This window comes from Giraffa tippelskirchi, chromosome 11 (assembly GCF_054371585.1).
Source record: "Giraffa tippelskirchi isolate mGirTip1 chromosome 11, T2T-mGirTip1v1.2.pri, whole genome shotgun sequence".
Lineage (NCBI taxonomy): Eukaryota > Metazoa > Chordata > Mammalia > Artiodactyla > Giraffidae > Giraffa > Giraffa tippelskirchi.
The window spans coordinates 51,704,848-51,723,385 of NC_137285.1; the positions used below are offsets into that span (position 1 = coordinate 51,704,848).

The following is an 18,538-nucleotide window of genomic DNA, read 5'->3' on the forward strand; positions in this document are numbered from 1 at the left end:
TTGATGTAAATGAGGTGTTAAAGCTCCTCATTATTATTGTATTGCTGTCAATTTCTCCCTTAAGGTTTGTTAAAAATTGCTTTGCATATTTTGGCATTCCTATGTTAGATACATATATTTATAACATATCTTCTTGATGAACTGTCACCTTTATCATTATGCAATGTTCCTATTTGTCTCTTCTTATCTTTTTTTGGTTTGAAGCCTATTTTGTCTCATATGAGCATGGTTATACCTGCTTTTGGGGGGGGAGGGGCTGCCATTTGCTTGGAGTATCATCTTCCATCCGTTCACTTTGAGCCTATGTGTTTGTCTATAGAGCTGAGGTGAATCTCCTGAAGACAGTATATAGTTGGGTCTTGTGCTTGAATCCATCTAGCCACTGGTTTTTGATTGGTGAATACAGTTCATTTACATTTAGGGTGATTATTGATAAACGAAGAATTACTATTGCCATTTTATCTTTTGCTTTCCAGTTTCTCTACACCTCCATTGTCTCTTTTTCCTTATGTTTCTGCCTGTCATTCTAGTTTGGTGGTTTTCTGTTATGTTTCTCTCATTTCCTCTTTTTTATGTTTAGTGTCTCTGCCCTAGATTTATGTTTTGTGGTTACCATGAAATTTGTAGAAAATGTCTCAGATAAAATAGTCCTTTTTCTGTAGATAGCATCTTATCTTCACTTATCTATTCAGGTTCCATCCCTTTCCTCTTTCCTTGTTATGGTTTTGTTGTATCAAATTGTTCTTTTTCATCTTGCAAGTTTGTTACCAAATTGAAGTAGGTACACTTATTTTTTTATGGCTTTCTTCCCCTTTGAATCTTATGTTAAAGTATTTAAAAACCTATTCTGATATTAACAATAGGTCTAGTGAAAGTGCAATTTTCTGATTCTACCCATTTATCATCCACTCAAAGTTTTGTGTACTTTTGCCTTTTTGTTTTTGGTAGAAGAGCTTCTTTCAAACATTTCTTTTAAGGCAGGTCTAGTGTTGATGAAATCTCAGTCACTGTCTGGGAAAGAAAAGGCATCAGAGTTTTGTTTTTTTTTTAAAAAGCTGACCTAACCAAATGAAATTTAATGGGATATATGAGAAAAAAATACCTCTACATTTATTGACACACAAAACTAATCACATACTAGGACAGGGAAGCATGTCTTAATGGCACGCTTAGAAAGCAATTTTAGACCCTGTGTACAAGACAACATTAGTGTAGGAGCTCAAACAGCCAATATATCCTTCAGTTACACACATAAAAACATAATACCTAGATGCTAGATTCATACCTTCAGATGGCTACAGGGTCTGTAGGTGAAGGATGCCAGTTAGAAAGAGACAGTGAACTGTGAAAACATACCCTGTACCGACAGCCACTGCTCTGCTCCCAGCAATGGTTGCTTTTTAGGAATGAGGGCCCAGGGTTACCAGAGTTCCTGATTTTTCCAGAGAAGCTAGAAACATGCATTTCTATGTGATGTCTCCATTTCTTCTAAACATTGGTTATTAATAAAAAAATTTTAAATAAAACCACGAGCATGTGTGCATGCTCAGTCACTTCAGTCGTTCTGACTCTTCGCTACCCTATGCACTGTAGCCCACCAGGGCCCTCTGTCTGTGGGATGCTCCAGGCAAGAATACTGGAGTGGGTTGTCATGCCCTCCTCCAGATGATCTTCCCTACTCAGGGATCAAACCCACATCTCCTGTGGCTCCTGAATGGCAAGTGGATTTTCTACTGCTGAGCCACCAGGAAAGCATGTACAAAAAAAAAAAAAAAAACCACGTATGCTCCAAAAGAGCCATATCTTCATGGGAGTCAGGCAACCTTTTCAGATGACAGGAGAGGATGGTCCCACTCCATCCAATTCAGGTGAGCCCACACCTGGAACAGTGTGTTTTCCTGGGCATTAACCTTAAGAAGAAACAGTGAGGAGGAAGAGTGGTAAATCAGTGAGGGAAGTGGGGTCTGGCTTCCCGAGCTCGTGAGACCATGGTTAGAATCCCAGTTCCACTTCGTATCAGTGGCCTCAAGCAACTTCCTTGGCCTCTATAGGTCCAGTTCTCATCTGTAAAATGGGGTATCATCATAATATCTACCCCAACTGGACAGATACGAGGATTAAATGAGTTAAAGGCTTCAAAGAGCTAAGTCCATGTATCACACATTTTAAGTTAAACAAGAGGTGAGACAACATGAACATTTGTTTTAAAAGAAACTGTAGGAACTTGCAATTTTCCCTCAGATTAGAAAAAGATCAAATGGCAACACAGAACTTGTCAACTGTTGACTATGTGGAGGTGGTTTAGCCAGCCTTATTATATGAGGTCCAAGAGCAGAACTGGAAGGAAACAAAGGGTGAAAGTTAAAGGGAGACACATTCGGATCTGATCAAAGAAACAATCAGAAGTTAAGACTCTGCTGTCTCCAAAGACAACATGGTAGGTTCCTTTCACTGAAGGAAGTTAAACCTAAATTAGACAGTTGTTGGGGAGATACAGCAGGACGAAGTTTAAATACTGAACTCGAGTATGTGTAGAAATTAGGTAAACCAGACAACCTTCAGGCCCCTTCCAACTCTGGGACTTCTGTGAAGCATTTACACAGCAACAAATACATTCAATTTCTCAGACGTTCTTTATGACAGACTCACTGATTCATATCGAAGAAGCTACCAACATAAACAAAGGAACTACAAGTCAATAATTCATATGTGCCTAAAATGAACTGCCAGTAATTGTGCCAAGAAACACACACACACATACGGTATTCAAGACCAACACACTGACTGCATTCCCAAGCAGGTATACTGACTTAAGGCTATTGTGATGATAAAAGCTCCCAGATCCAATATTTTATTTTGGTTGGCATCAAGGAAAAGGGAGACAAATGTGACATCTTAAGGAAATTTGTATTCATTACTTTTTTCCTTAAAGCCCTTAATATCAAGTACATGAAATGTTTATTCTTAGCACCAGTAAAAATAATGTCATATGTTTATGGATCCTCAATTTATCAATTTCAAAGTTACACAGTCTTGCTGTTCTTCTTGTAACATGTCAAGAGGCAGGTCAAACAGAGATTTTCAGTTTATAGACCAGAAACCTGGGCCCTGGAGGGGATAAAGTGAATATGTGGCAATATAGGGTCTTCTAATTTCAAATTCTATATCCTTCCCATTATGCCATACTGTATTCTTAAAGACTCAAATAACTTTTCTTTTGAGAACTGTGTAAGCGTACATATTATGCATAGGTAAATAGAAAGCTATGGTTTATCCATTCCTGTCCTACATGGGTAAAAGAAAGTAATTCTAGTACAAAACATCTGAATATATTGGATACATATTAAAAACAACCTTTGTAAAAGAAACAAGTTGGAGAAAAAGTCAGCCTAAATACATTAAGAAGGCACATCTCCACACAGGAAAACCAGCCCTGAAGGGCTGTTGCCCTGAGGGCAACTCCCACTCCTGGTGGTCTTGAACCAGGGTTTATGAACTACATCTGTGGGGGAAAGAGACAAAACTTAGGGGCCAGAAGAATTGGAGGACAAAAAGGAAGACTCCTGTGTGAAGCTGGAACCCCTGAAGGGCAGCCTTGAAGTGAATGAACCAGAGAAAGAGAAAAAACAAAAAGTAAAACAAAAACAAAAAACCTGCTTGGTAGGAGAGCCTTCGTCCAAGAGTGATAAGGAAAAAAATCTCCCTTGGGTTATTTCTCATCCCAAACACACATCTACATAGGTAAGACCTGAATTCACCCTCCGGGGTGGCCCATAATCCCTTACTTTCCAAATTTTTTGAAGGGGCCTTAGCACGGAGCTTTCAGTAGAAGGAAACCCACAGTCTTCCAGAAGAACTCTATAAACACATGCTTCAAGGAAAAAAAACTCTCATGGCAAAAGCTCTAAGGAGCATAAACTCAATCAAATTCACTAAACACATGAAAAAATAAGCCTCCAGGATTTAGACTTGGGGAAAACAAAGTACAGAAGCAGACGTGCAAAGCCTACAGATAGTAACAGCATATAAAAATAATGGGTTTATTATCTTTAAGTGAGTGAAAGAAGAGACTGAAAAGATGATGAAAGATCAAGAGACTATCCAAATGGACTAAACAGATTTGAACAAAAACAGAAAGAGAATGTGCAGAAACAAAAAACGTAACTGGGGATCCATGCAGAGGATTACATATGCAGCTGAAGAGATGGTTAGTGAGGGGGGAGGCCGAGCTGAAACATCACAAAAAATGCAGGAAAGAGAAGATGTAAACAGAGGTTCAGAGACATGCAAAATAAAATAAAAACACTCAATATTCACGTACTTGGAAGGTCAGAAGCACGTAAAGAGATATGTATAGAGGCAATATTCTAAAATAGTAACTAAGGATTTCCTAGATGATGAGCTCCATGCCCATACACCTCACAGTGAAACTGAACAATACCTGATACACAGGGAAGATGCTCACAGTAGCCAGAGAGAACAGACATAATGCCACAAAACAGTGACTCAGGACTGGATGCTGATTTCTTAGCATCAACAATGGAAACTAAAGGACAATAGAATATTACCTTGAAATGCTAGAAGAAAGCAACTGCCAATAGAGACTATGGCCAGAGGTTGGCAAACTTTCTGTAAAGTGCCAAGTTGTAAACACTTTAGGTTTGCAGGCCCACGTGTCACACATTCTTTATTGACATTGTTCTGTTCTTTACCACCACTTGAAAAATGTAAAAACTACCCCTAACACAGGGCTGTACAAAAACAGACTTCATCTCAAACTTGGGCTGAGTGGCCCCAGTTTGCCAGTCCCAAGAGTGACAAGAAAGCTGTCAGGAAAGAAGAAAAGACATTTTAATAAATGTATATATTAATTTTAACAACGACATGTCCACCAACTCTCATTAAGAAAACTTTGACGATATACTTTAGGAAGACGCAAAATGACACCAAAAAGTTGGAGATACAAGAAGGAACAGCCTGCGAAGCATTAGTAAAACTCTATGAAAATCCAAACAAGCATTATGAAATTTAAATGTATAGAATTAAATACTAGAAAATGGGCTTCTGCAGATGATTTAGAATGCTGGAAAGAGTGTTGTTCTAGCTTGATGATGACAATAAAAACCAGAAAGAGCAACAGAATTGTAACTTTTCTCGACCCTATCAGAGGGCTGAAGGCAAGGGAACCCAAGGACAGTGAATTCCAAGGTGGGAGGGGAAGTGGACTGCCTCACCTGGCGGGGCATCATAGTAGGGGTAAGATGACATTAACTACCATTTTAAGAAATTGCTGGAAGTCATGTGGGACCCAGGATGCCATGTTTTTTTATTATATAGATAATGGGTCAGGTGGGAGCCCCAAACACAGAGGGGTTTGCCATCAGTTGTAGTAAATTCCATTGAGTTCTCCCAGGGAAAGACCAGGGATAGGGAAGGGGGCCAGAGAGGGTCCCTTCTTAGCACAGGCATGAAGGGAAGTACAGGCCACGTTGCCCAGGAAGGCACAAACCCATTCCTCGCCCAGACCCTCTGTCATATGGAGCAAACTGAACTGGAAAGAGAGAAGAGACCTACATGTCTATCAACAAAAGAACTGATAACAATGGATATATAAATCATAGAATATTCATACAATGGAATATCCTACATGCTTTAAGATAGACGCTTCCTCAAGACTACACAATGTTGGAAAGACAGTCTCTTCAACAAATGTTGTAGGGAAAACTGGACAGCTGCTGCTGCTAAGTCGCTTCAGTCGTGTCCGACTTTGTGCGACCCCACAGATGGCAGCCCACCAGGCTCCCCCGTCCCTGGGATTCTCCAGGCAAGAACACTGGAGTGGGTTGCCATTTCCTTCTCCAATGCGTGAAAAGTGAAAAGTGAAAGTGAAGTCGCTCAGTCGTGTCCGACTCTTAGCGACCCCATGGACTGAAGTCTGCCGGGCTCCTCCGTCCATGGGATTTTCCAGGCAAGAGTACTTGAGTGGGGTGCTATTGCCTTCTCCGAAACTGGACAGGCACATTTGAAAAAATGAAATTAGATTGCTCCTTAACTTCATACACAAAAATAAGCTCATAATGGATTAAAGATCTAAATGTGAGACCAGACACTATAAAACTCCTAGAGAAAAACACAAGCAGAACACTCTAACATAAACCACAGCAACATTTTTTCCATCCATCTCCCAGAATAATGGAAATAAAAGCAAAATGAACAAACGGGACCTACTTAAACTCAAAAGCTTTCTCACAGAAAAGGAAACAATTAACAAAACAAAAAGACAATCCATGGATTTGGAGAAAATATTTGCAAATGATGTGACAGATAAGGGATTCAGTTCAGTTCAGTCACTCAATCATGTCCGACTCTTTGTAACCCCAGAGACTGCAGCATGCCAGGCTTCCCTGTCCATCACCAACTCCTGGAGCTTGCTCAAACTCATGTCCATCGAGTTGGTGATGCCATCCAGCCATCTCATCCTCTGTCGTCCCTTTCTCTCGCCTTCAGTCTTTCCTAGCATCAGGATCTTTTCCAATGAGTTAGTTCTTTGCATCAGGTGGCCAAAGTATTGGAGTTTCAGCATCAGTATCAGTCCTTTCAATGAACATTCAGGACTGGTTTCCTTTAGGATTGACTGGTTGGATCTCCCTGCAGTCCAAGGGACTCTCAAGAGTCTTCTCCAACACTACAGTTCAAAAGCATCAATACTTTGGTGCTTAGCTTTCTTTACAGTCCAACTCTCACATCCATACATGACTACTGGAAAAACCATAGCTTTGACTAGACAGACCTTTGCTGGCAAAGTAATGTCCCTGCTTTTTAATATGTTGTCTAGGTTGGTCATAACGTTTCTTCCAAGGAACAAGCGTCTTTTAATTTCATGACTGTACCCACCATCCGCAGTGATTTTGGAGCTCCCAAAATAAAGTTTCTCACTGTTTCCACTGTTTGCCCATCTATTTGCCATGAAGTGATGGGACTGGATCAGCAGTGTGTTCTTGGCAAAACTCTGTTAGCCTTTGCCCTGTTTCATTCTGTACTCCAAGGCCAAATTTGCCTGTTACTCCAGGTATCTCTTGACTTCCTACTTTTGCATCCCAGTCCCATATAAAGAAAAGGACATCTTTTTGGGGTGTTAGTTCTAGAAGGTCTTGTAGGTCTTCATAGAACCATTCAACTTCAGCTTCTTCAGCATTATTGGTTAGGGCATAGACTTGGATTACTGTGACACTGAATGGTTTGCCTTGGACACGAACAGAGATCATTCTGTCGTTTTTGAGACTGCATCCAAGTACTGCATTTCAGACACTTGTTAACTATGAGGGCTACTCCATTTCTTCTAAGGGATTCTTGCCCACAGTAGTAGATATAATGGTCATCTGAGTCAAATGCGCCCATTCCAGTCCATTTTAGGTCATGGATTCCTAAAATGTTGATGTTCACTCTTGCCATCTCCTGTTTGACCACTTCCTATTCACCTTGACTCATGGACCTAACATGGAATCTAACCTATTGCCAGGTTCCTATGCAATACTGTTTTTTTTACAGCATCAGACTTTACTTCCATCAGTAATCACATCCACAACCGGGTGTTGTTTTTGCTTTGGCTCCATCTCTTCATTCTTTCTGGACTTATTTCTCCACTGTTCTCCAGTAGCATATTGGGCACCTACTGAGCAGGGGAGTTCATCTTTCAGTGTCCTATCTATTTCCCTTTTCATACTGTTCATAGGGTTAGCCTCCAAAGGGATTAGTCTCCAAAATTTACAAATAGCTTATGATGCTTAATAGCATAAAAAACCCACTCAAAAACCATCGAACAACCTACTCCAAAAAATGGGCAGAAGACCTGAATAGACATTTCTCTAGAGGGGACATAAAGATGGCCAATAGGCACATGAAAAGATGTTCAACAACACTAGTTATTAGAGAAATGCAGATCTAAAACTACAATGAGATATCACCTCACACCTGTCAGAACGGTTATCATCAAAAAATCCATAAACAAATGCTGGAGAGGGTGTGGAGAGAAGGGAACCATCCCACACTGTTGGTGGGAATGTAAACTGGTACAGCCACTATAGAGAACAGTCAAGACGTTCCTTAGAAAACTAAAAACAGACCTACCACAGGGGCTTCCCAGACAGTGCAGTAGTAAAGAATCCACATACCAATGCAGGAGATGTGGGAGACACGGGTGTGATCCCGAGTCGGGAAGATTCTGTGGAGGAAGAAATGGCAACCCACTCTAGTATTTTCGCCTGGAGAATCCCCATAGACAGAGGAGCCTTGTGGCTACAGTCCAAAGGGTCACAAGGAGTCAGGCACAACTGAGCAACTAAACAAGCAAGCACAGAGCTACCATATGACCCTGTAATCCCACTCCTGGGCATGTATCTGGAGAAACACATTATCTGAAAGGACATATGCACCCTAATGTTCACTGCATCACTGTTTACAATAGTCAAGACACGAAAGCAACCTAAATGTCCATTGACAGAGGAATTGGTAAAGAAGATGTAATACAGATGTACAATGGAATATTACTCAGCCATTAAAAAGAATGAAATAATGCCATTTGCAGAAACATGGATGGACTAAGAGAGTGTCATAGTGACTGAAGTAAGTCAGAGAAGGAGAAATATCGCACGACATCCCTTATATGTGGAATCTAAAAAAAAAATTATACAAATGTACTTGCTTACAAAACAGAAAGATATCCATAGACTTAGAAAACAAACTTATGGTTGCCAGGAGGAAAGGACAGTTAGGGAGTTTGGGATGGTCATGTGCATACTGCTCTATTTAAAATGAATAACCAACAAGGACCTGTTATATAACACACGAAGCTCTGCTCAATGTTATGTGCCAGCTTGGATGTGTGGGGGTTTTGGGGAAGAGTGGATGCATGTACAGGTATATCTGAGTCCCTTTGCTGTTCACCTGAAACTACCACAACACTGTTAACTGACTATAGCCCACCTACCAGGCTCCTCCGTCCATGGGATTTTCCAGGCAAGAGTACTGGAGTGGGGTGCATTGCCTTCTCCCAATACAAAATAAAAAGGTCTAAAGTTTGGAAAAAAAGATGAATGCCTCCTTAAAATGAGAAAAAAAAAAAATGGATGAATCCCCAAAGCATAATTCTAAAGGAAAAACCAGATACAAAATGATTCTCTGTATGTATAATTAACCTCTTTTATAAAGTTACAAAATTTACAGAGTTTATCTATAGTTAGGTGATAGATGTATACACATTTTTATATAGTGCGCAAAATGAGCAAAAGAAAACTATGTGTGTGCATGCAAGGTGATGATTTAAGAACCTCAGAAAGTGGCTGCCTCTGGGCCAGGATTCTGAAATCACCACCGAGGGGTACCCAGGGACTTCTAAAGTGCTATTTATGAATAACCCAGTTATTACACTGACTGCTGGGAATATGTGTTATTGCAATTACCATTAGTCTTTAACTTTACATATAATGTTACATGCACCCTTATGAATGCATGATAGTTTTTGTAATTAAAATGGAAGTTCTGTGCAGATCAGATCTGCATGTAATATTTAACAGCAGATCCTCCGTGACAGGGAGGGTGGAGAGGAGTGTTAACTGCCATGTTTACTTCTTGCTTAATGCACTTCTGTTTCTGGGTTTGTTTGGAGTTTCTTTATTTTTTTGGTAACACAAGGAGGAGTATGCATTTATACATTTTTTAAAAACACTAAAGATAAGTTTTAGCTACTAAAACTATGAATTATGTTCATTTTAGGAAGAGTCCTTTCTGCTACATAGTAAGATTACCTTGAAAGGCTAAACATGAGATTTATACAACTTTCATTTTTCTAAGCTACAAAAAGACATGCAATCATTAAAAAAAATATACCATATTTCACTATGAAGTCTTCTTTGCCATATTTGCTTCTTTTAGAAAAGATGTTTACCATGGCCAAATAATCTTTTTATTTTCGTTGTGGACAAAGTGACACAGTGATCATAAGACTGCATATTCCTTTACACAGACAAGAGATCCTGAGGTTCTGAATAGCCAAGTGGAGAAAGTAATTAGAATGCTTGGCTGACATTCCATGAAACCCCAAGAATCAGTGTTGTATTTCTTTTACCCCTAGGTAACTTCCAAATTCCTTTGTGTGGTTGACAATGGCCAATAACCAGAGTGGGAAGATCTTCACATGGGAGTTAATGCTCTCTTAGGCTCTTTCCAGGTCTAAAAATATTTTGGGTTATTCTCAATGCAGCCATACCCTCAGCCACTAGACAATGTGATGCAATTAGACTCTCTCTCCTGTGGTTTTATCAGAGACTAACAGCCTGAATAGAAAAGCGTTATTTACCAAAGCAGACCACAATCTGCAGAACTAGTTGTCTGGGAATATTACTTCTCCCCAAATAGAGTGTGAGTCCCATAGAACAAGGGACCTTGTGTTGGCATCTTAGCATTGCTGGAATCTAGTTCAGTGTCAGGAGTGCCTAATGTACTGATAAACTGTTTGCTGAGCGCATCTGTTTGCTTAGCAGTTCAGAAAACTAACTTCTTTTAGCCAGCCATCCATATATATCATCACAAACTTTTATTTAGCACCAATTCTGAGCCAATTACAATGGCAGATCCTGAGACCACAAATGTGATTAATACACTTTTCTGCCTTTAGGAGGTTAGATCTACACCAAAGTATACTCTGGAACTATACCTGTCACTAAGTACATGGATAAAATTCACATGTTGAGTGAAAGATGCTAGACACAAAAGAGTACATTCTGTATGATTCCATTTATATCAAGCCAAACAGGCAAAACTAAGCTATGGAATTTGAAGTTAAGAGAGCGGTTCCCTGAAGGAGATTAGTGATTGGAAGGGGACCTGAGGGGGGGCCAATGAGATCAGTGAGTCGTCTTTTTCCTTAATCTTCACATGATCAATTTTTGAAATACACTAAGCAGGAAAATTCATGATTTAGGCACTTTGATACATGTATGTTATATTTTTTAAAGTATTTATTTAGTTAGTTATTTGTTTGGCTGCACCAGATCTTAGCTGTGGCATGCAGTATCGCTCTTTCAGTTGCAGCATGTGGAATCTAGTTCCCTGACTAGGGATCGAACTCAGAACCCCTGCATTGGGAGAGCAGAGTCTTAGTCACTGGACCACCAGGGAAGTCCCTATACAAGTTATAAGTTCATTTTCAAAAGAATAACACTTAAAAAAAACTGTACGGCTTGTCTCAGGGGATTTCTCTACTGTTAATACAGTTCAATATTCTCCACACTTTGCCAATCTTGTTCTAACTCAAATACCACCTCCTGCAGGAAGTCCTCATGGAACCCCAAACTTGAATGAATTTTTCCTTCCTCTGAAATGCCACAGTATCTTACTAATGCAACTTCCTTACTTTCTTTTAACTCTGAGCAGTGTGTCAAAATATGAAATAATCCTCAACTCACACACCTATCACAGTGCTTTGGATGTATTAGGTTCTAGAAAATTCTTTAGCACATATAAACATGTATCACTTTATTCCCTGAAGTGCTGCATGTGACTTCTTCCTGTGCTTCAGGGTGATATTTAATCTGTCTGTAATTCAGTACAACATATACCTATGGGAACCATCCAAATGTGATGTTAATAAGCCTGAAACCATTTCTACCAATGGCTTGGACACGCTAAAAGGAAAATAGCACTGTCTATCCATCCTCATAATAAATACAATAAAAAAAATTCAAAACAAAAATGTTACTGGTAATTTATTATATACATCGTCTTACAACCTGATTTTTACTCTTCAAATGCCACACACATCTTCTCATGTCTGCACACGCCATTCTCACTGAGGTTCACTGCATTTTGGAACAATGCTTTGGCAGAATGGCCACAGGCAGAAAGAATGGATCCAACCTTGCTTAACCAACTCCCCATCTATGGACATCTGGGCCATTTCAAAATGTTTACTTTTAAAAACGATGAACATCTTTATTTAAAATTGTCCATTCATGCTAACTATGTAAGGGTAAATGCCTAAGAGGTTTCCTTTCCGGGTTAAAACTATATGGCTCTTCCCTGGTGGCTCAGATGATAAAGAATCTGCCTGCAATTCAGGAGACCTGGGTTCAATCCCTGGGTTGGGAAGATCCCCTGGAGAAGGGAACGGCTACCCACAACAGTATTCAAAAGTATACCGTTACAAAGGATTTTCTAGAGTATGCACTGTTAGATATGAAGACTGCAGGGATGTCTGTTTCTACTGTAGCAAATCCCACATTTCACTGATGCACTGTTTTTACTTTTCAACATCTCTGAAATCACATCTCTTAAGATCAATGGCATCTTCCAGTCACTGTCAGGCAGCTGGCTGTTGGGACTGGGTTAACTGCCTGCACCAGGACGTAACACCTCAGCCAGAAAAGGACCTGGCGACCATTCCAGGAATGGATGTAAGTGCTGACTATTGTCTGAAATCATTGTGACACCTTCTTTATGCTTAAGAAAGCACCAGAATTTAATCTCGCAGAAATTCAGCAGCTTAGAAAAAAATTCCAGAGGAATAAGTATAAATAATTCTTATATGAAATGCTTCATTCTTAGGGCTCTCAAAGGCACAGATGATAACAGTGTGAAAAACATAGGTGTGGATGTCCTAAGTTGAAAAGAAATTCAGGAGTGTAGAACATTTATACATGAATGGAGGGCAGTTTGATGTGTGTTTTCCTCCTTCCCATTTCACAAAGACTGGGTTTGACTTGAAAGTCAAGGTTGCTAAGTCGCTTCAGTTGTGTCCGACTCTGTGCAACCCCACAGACGGCAGCCCACCAGGCTCCCCCGTCCCTGGGATTCTCCAGGCAAGAACACTGGAGTGGGTTGCCATTTCCTTCTCCAGTGCATGAAAGGGAAAAGCGAAAGTGAAGTTGCTCAGTGGTACCCGACTCTTCGCGACCCCATGGACTGTAGCCTACCAGGCTCCTCTGTCCATGGGATTTTCCAGGCAAGAGTACTGGAGTGGGGTGCCATTGCCTTCTCCGAAAGTCAAGGTTAGAAACCTCAAAAAGCTTTATTGCACTTCTGACCCACTCACCTCAGCCAACAGAGACTGGCCCTGGAAGCACATCATATTATTTTTCCAGTTGTTTCCTTGTAACAATTCAAGGACAGAGTTCTTTAGCATTACCTTAAAAACATCTATTCTGTGATGGCCTAATAGAAGTTTCTTTTCCTGAAATGTATCCTTTTGGGGATTCCTCTGCTTCCTCATGTCCGCATCCCAATAGGTTTGCCTCTCTTTACACAGCTATACTGAAAATTAATCCTAAGATTTACTATTTATGATTTTAATACAATTTTGCATTTTTTTAAAAAAAGCTCCAGGTAAGAGGCAAAACCATCCTGCAACAAGCTAGGAGAGAAATGCACTGTTCTGGAGGAGCAGCTGTAGAAGAAAGGAGGGCAGTGGAGAGGAGCCAGGAGAAAAATGAAGACAGAGAAACTCCCGGTGAGTGATGGTCAAATTTGTACCCAGCCACCATGGGAACCATGCGCTCATGTCTTACACCAAAAATAAGGGGGTGGGGCTCCTGAGAGGTTTGCTGAGAAACCACATGAGAAAGTGGAGGGCTGTATGAATTATTTTGACTTCTGAAGCAGTATCTATTTCAGGGAAGCAGGTGGAAAAATCAGGGACCAAAGATGCAGGTGTGAACACAGGGTGATACCCGAGAGTGACTGACATGATGGCAAAGAGAAAGGCATGCCACTCACCCACACTGCCAAAGTTAAAAAAAAAAGAAAACCTCCTCAAGAACAAAAATATCTAACTAAAATGCAATGTTGAATCATACAGTATGTGATGTGAGCCCACAGATTTTCAGAAAAATCCTGTACACTAAGAGTATGATTGTGTGCATGCATGTGAGTGTGTGTGGTGAGGGGGAGATGACGGATATGTTTTGGTAGGGTCTTCATCTTGGGGAGAAGGTGGGAGGGGAGGGTGGGAAGGAAGAGAGAGAGGCAGAAACCTGATTAGGTTTGGATCACCCTGGTGTATAACAGTGACATCATCAAAGGTCTTATGACAACCATGAAAATACAAGCTCCCTGGAAAGCTCAAAAAATTCCAGAGAAGGACTGAACGGTTTACAGGATGAGAATGATGATTCAAATCTTCACCATGTAGACTTCAAGGGACTGGGAGTCCCCAACTGCTATCTCAATTTTACTTCTCTATGAAAATACTGTTTACATTACTCCATAGTGTGCTAATTATGTTCTTGTCTTTGTATTTATCAACACTTGCTTTTCTTTCAGAAGAAAAAGGTGAGGAATTTTCATCTCAAACTGGAGATGAAGTTCTGGAATGGATTCCAGAGTCTTTTCACTGATGGAAAGGAATAATATTTTTTCTTCTACAATGTCCAAAGTGACAATCACCAATACTGTGTATCTACTATCAAGTAATAGCATCATGTTAGACATATTAGACAGCATATGAAAAAGCAGAGACATTACTTTGTCAACAAAGGTCTGTCTAGTGAAGGCTATGGTTTTTCCAGTAGTCATGTATGGATGTGAGAGTTGGGCTACAAAGAAAGCTGAGCACCAAAGAATTGATGTTTTTGAACTGTGGTGTTGGAGAAGACTCTTGAAAGTCCCTTGGACTGCAAGGAGATCCAACCAGTCAATCCTAAAGGAAATCAACCGTGAATATTCATTGGAAGGACTGATGCTGAAGCTGAAGCTCCAATATTTTGACTACCTGATGGGAAGAGCTGACTCATTTGAAAAGACCCTGATGCTGGGAAAGACTGAGGGCAGGAGGAGAAGGGGACGGCAGAGGATGAGATGGTTGGACAGCATCACTGACTCAATGGACTTGAGTTTGAGCAAACTCCAGGAGATGGTGAAGGACAGGGAAGCCTGGCGTGCTGCAAGTCCGCAGGGTCACAAACAGTTGGACACAACTGAGCAACTGAACAACAACGACAATAAAAATTTCAGCTTTCAGCACAGATACTCAGCCATATAGCCACCCTGACCTTCCCCAACACCACCAGGGAGCACTTGGAAGCTTGCCATCTTCCTAGTCAGGGTGAAATGGATGATGTCACATTGACCCTGTCACTGGGAAATTCCTACCTAAGTGACAGTGTTTACAGACATGATCCAGAAACCTCTCTGTAGTGGGCCAGCTTCTCTGGCTCAGCTGGACATCAACCCAGGGAGGCAACAACAGGTAAACCTGCTGATAATCCATGAGGAAGGCCCTTTCAACTTTTGCATTTACAAAGCCATGGTGGAGAAACTGATCACAGACCATGCAGGGAAATGTAGACTGTTAACTAAGCAGTGATCTTCAGCAAACAGAATAACAAAGGTAGAAAATAAAAACTGTGGATAATTAAGAGTGTGGTTCTAGTGTTACAACAGTGTTTTTTACTGTCATTACTAAAAACACAGCCTGGAGACACCAGAGGGGTCCTGGTTTCCAGTTGACAAACTCTTCCTTCTTGTCCCCCGGTTCTCTGTCATAGGCTCATTCACTCCCATTTTCCCAGATGCTTTCAGGATGAAGACACCAATGACATAAACTTCATCTCGCTGTTCCTCTGGTTTGGAGATGAAAACACAGAGCCTTTCTCCTGGACTCCAGGGTCCACCAATGGTACTCACAGGGCTCTAGATATTCTGGATTCCATTTCCTTTAAAAAACATTTATTTTTATTTATTTGGCTGCACTAGATCTTAGTTATGGCATATGACATCTTTTTTTACTTGTGGCATGTGGGATTTAGTTCCTGACCAGGGATGGAACCTGGGCCCCTTGCATTGGGAGCTCAGAGTCTTAGCCACTGGACTCCCGGGGGAGTCCCCCCATTCGCTCCTTCATAAGAGATAAAATTGCTGGAGATGCTCCTCCAGCATGAACACACAGCCTTCTGCCGCTGATGAAAACTACACATCTCTGCTCAGCAGAGTGCTTGAGAGCTTCCTGGCTTCCATTCAGGAAAGACTAGCCTTCGAGTTGGGAAGACTTTCCTTTACCTAGAAGCCTTTCTGTGCGAGCTTCTATTAGCAAACCTCTTGGCGGCAGCAGGTATCAGCCTGCTCTGTGGACGTTACACAGGGTCATAAGGCTGGACGTGGCAGGCATTTTCGTAGAGGAAAACCATGATGAGTCACTGGGGTATTATCTAAGACCTTGGCTTTTAAATCCACTGTGACCTTTCATAAACACAGGTGGATTTGTAATAAAACACAAGTTTTGCAGAATAATAGCTATCCATATTATGTGCAGTGAATTGTAATAGTTTTTCTCCTTCTGTTTCACTTTTAGAAGTGCTATGTAACCTCCTAAATTTATTTTTTAAGTGCAATTAGAAAAATAATATAAAAGGTTAATGAAACAGGTGAAAATATAACTAAATTGATCTATTTATAGGAAATCTCAGAAACACAAGCGTGAAAGTTTTAGATGTGAGGTTCTATTATTTCAGGTACTAGAATGATTCCCTTTCTATAAAATTCCAAACACAAAGGTCTAATTAATTTTTATGAAAGGATAAGGCAGGGGCTTCCCAGGTGGCTCAATGGTAAAGAACCTGCTTGCCAATGAAGCAGATGTGATTTCGATCCCCAGGTCAGTAAGATCCCTTAGAGGAGGAAATGGCAACCCACTCCAGTATATTTGCCTGGAGGATCCCATGGACAGAGGAGCCTAGTGGGCTACAGTCCATGGGGTCGCAAAGAGTCAGACATGACTTCTCAACTGAGCACACACACATGCAAAGGATACGCCAGTAAGATCGCAGGTGGAAAACATTCTGAACAAACCTGTAATAAATTAACAAGGTTACACCCCAACAGAGAAATGCTTGATGGAGATGGGGTATTTGTTCTGATCAGAGATTATAAAGGGAAACAAGAGGTGATGAGGTTGGGGGGCATAGGAGGAAAGGAGTGAAGGTCAAGTTTTCTTGGTTTGTGCACATCACCTAATTGGCTCACTTCTGAATCCAGTGGAGAATGTTGGCAGCTGCTACTTGAAGCACCAAGGGAACAGAGACTTGGGCGATTCAGGTCAGAGGTCACCAGTAAAGATACAAAAAAAAAAGAGCTGCTCATCCTTATTACATGATTTGCAAGCATAACCCAAAGAGCCATTTTCCTACCTATTAACACCAACATCATCTACCCTGCAAAATTCTGAGTGCAGAAACCTCTGTCTTCTGTTTTGAATCATCTCCAACAAAGCTAATGGCAATCAAAACTGAGTGGCAATTGGGCAACAGAGGAGCTAGGAAATGTTTCTATTCTTTAAGGAGAGGGGTTGTTATTGAGCCGCTCAGTCATGTCCGACTCTTTTGTGACCCGATGGACCACAGGCCACCAGGCTTCTGTGTTCATGGGATTTTCCAGGCAAGAATACTGGAGTGGGTTGCCATTTCCTTCTCCAAAAGGAGAGAGGAGAGTTAATTAAAAGCCTGAAAAGTTCCAATGACTAGATTTTTGCCTCTACATCTCTTCATCCATTAAGAATGGTGTGTTCCAGCTTGAGCAAAGCATGGCTTCCCCCTCTCTGAAGCTGTCAACAAATGATACTCTGCACAATGACAGTAATGTGAAGACTCCACTCAATGTCCCAAAGGCAGATTGGTTGCAGACGAAAGAGGACCCCACATTGTCAACCTCTTTTTGCAAAGAAAAAAAAAAAGGAACGGTTGCTGAAATACCAGTATTCGTGACAGCCTTAACAATGATCATTCAAATGATGAAGATTCTACAGTATGAGTTTATATCTTTGTGAGTGTGGAAAGGATGTCTAAGTTGAAATCATTCTAGTAAGACCTAAATAGAAATCTAGGCACTGCCAGCACCATCATAGTGATCTATTTTCTCTCTCTCTCCCTCTCTTCCCTCCTCTTTCTCTCTCACACACACACATACACACACACACACACACGCACACACACATTCTTATACCTCTCCAGGCTTATTTATCCCCATCATGATTTGGCATCCAAATACTAATATGATGACTGTGCACTGTCCTCATTTTAATAATCCCAACCCTGTATGCCTACTGTTTATAATTTAAATTTACAGTCTTCTGAATTCCACATATTCTGTATAATCAACCATTAACACTTTTCTTTCTGGAGATTTAAATGCCAGGATTAGAAACGGTAGTACCAAATTCATACCCATATACGGGAAAAGGCTTCTAGTAATGGTTTTGCGAATTAAAGGGTTTCTCCAGATTGGCCAATTTACCTAAAATTATACTTTGCCCTTGAGAGAATCTAGGGAAAACTCCCACTTTTAGGCCCAGAATGTTAACTGGATGGAACTTTGACATCTTCTGGTCCAAGGGCATCATCACACATCAAATACAACAGCCTCAGCCTCTTGACAACATCTGGTACTATGTACCTCTTTACTGAAACTCTCTCATTCGTAGGTTTCCATAGTTTTAATTTGGCTTTATTCTAATCAAGAAGTTCCTTTCCACAACCACCCTCCCAAATGCTGCCCC

At 40.8% G+C, this 18,538-nt stretch overlaps 1 protein-coding gene across 1 annotated transcript in view; it reads right to left on the bottom strand.

The window, feature by feature from the left end:
* RNF150 (ring finger protein 150) overlaps positions 1-18,538 on the bottom strand; it is a 258,445-nt gene that overhangs the window by 218,230 nt on the left and 21,677 nt on the right. The window lies entirely within an intron of this gene.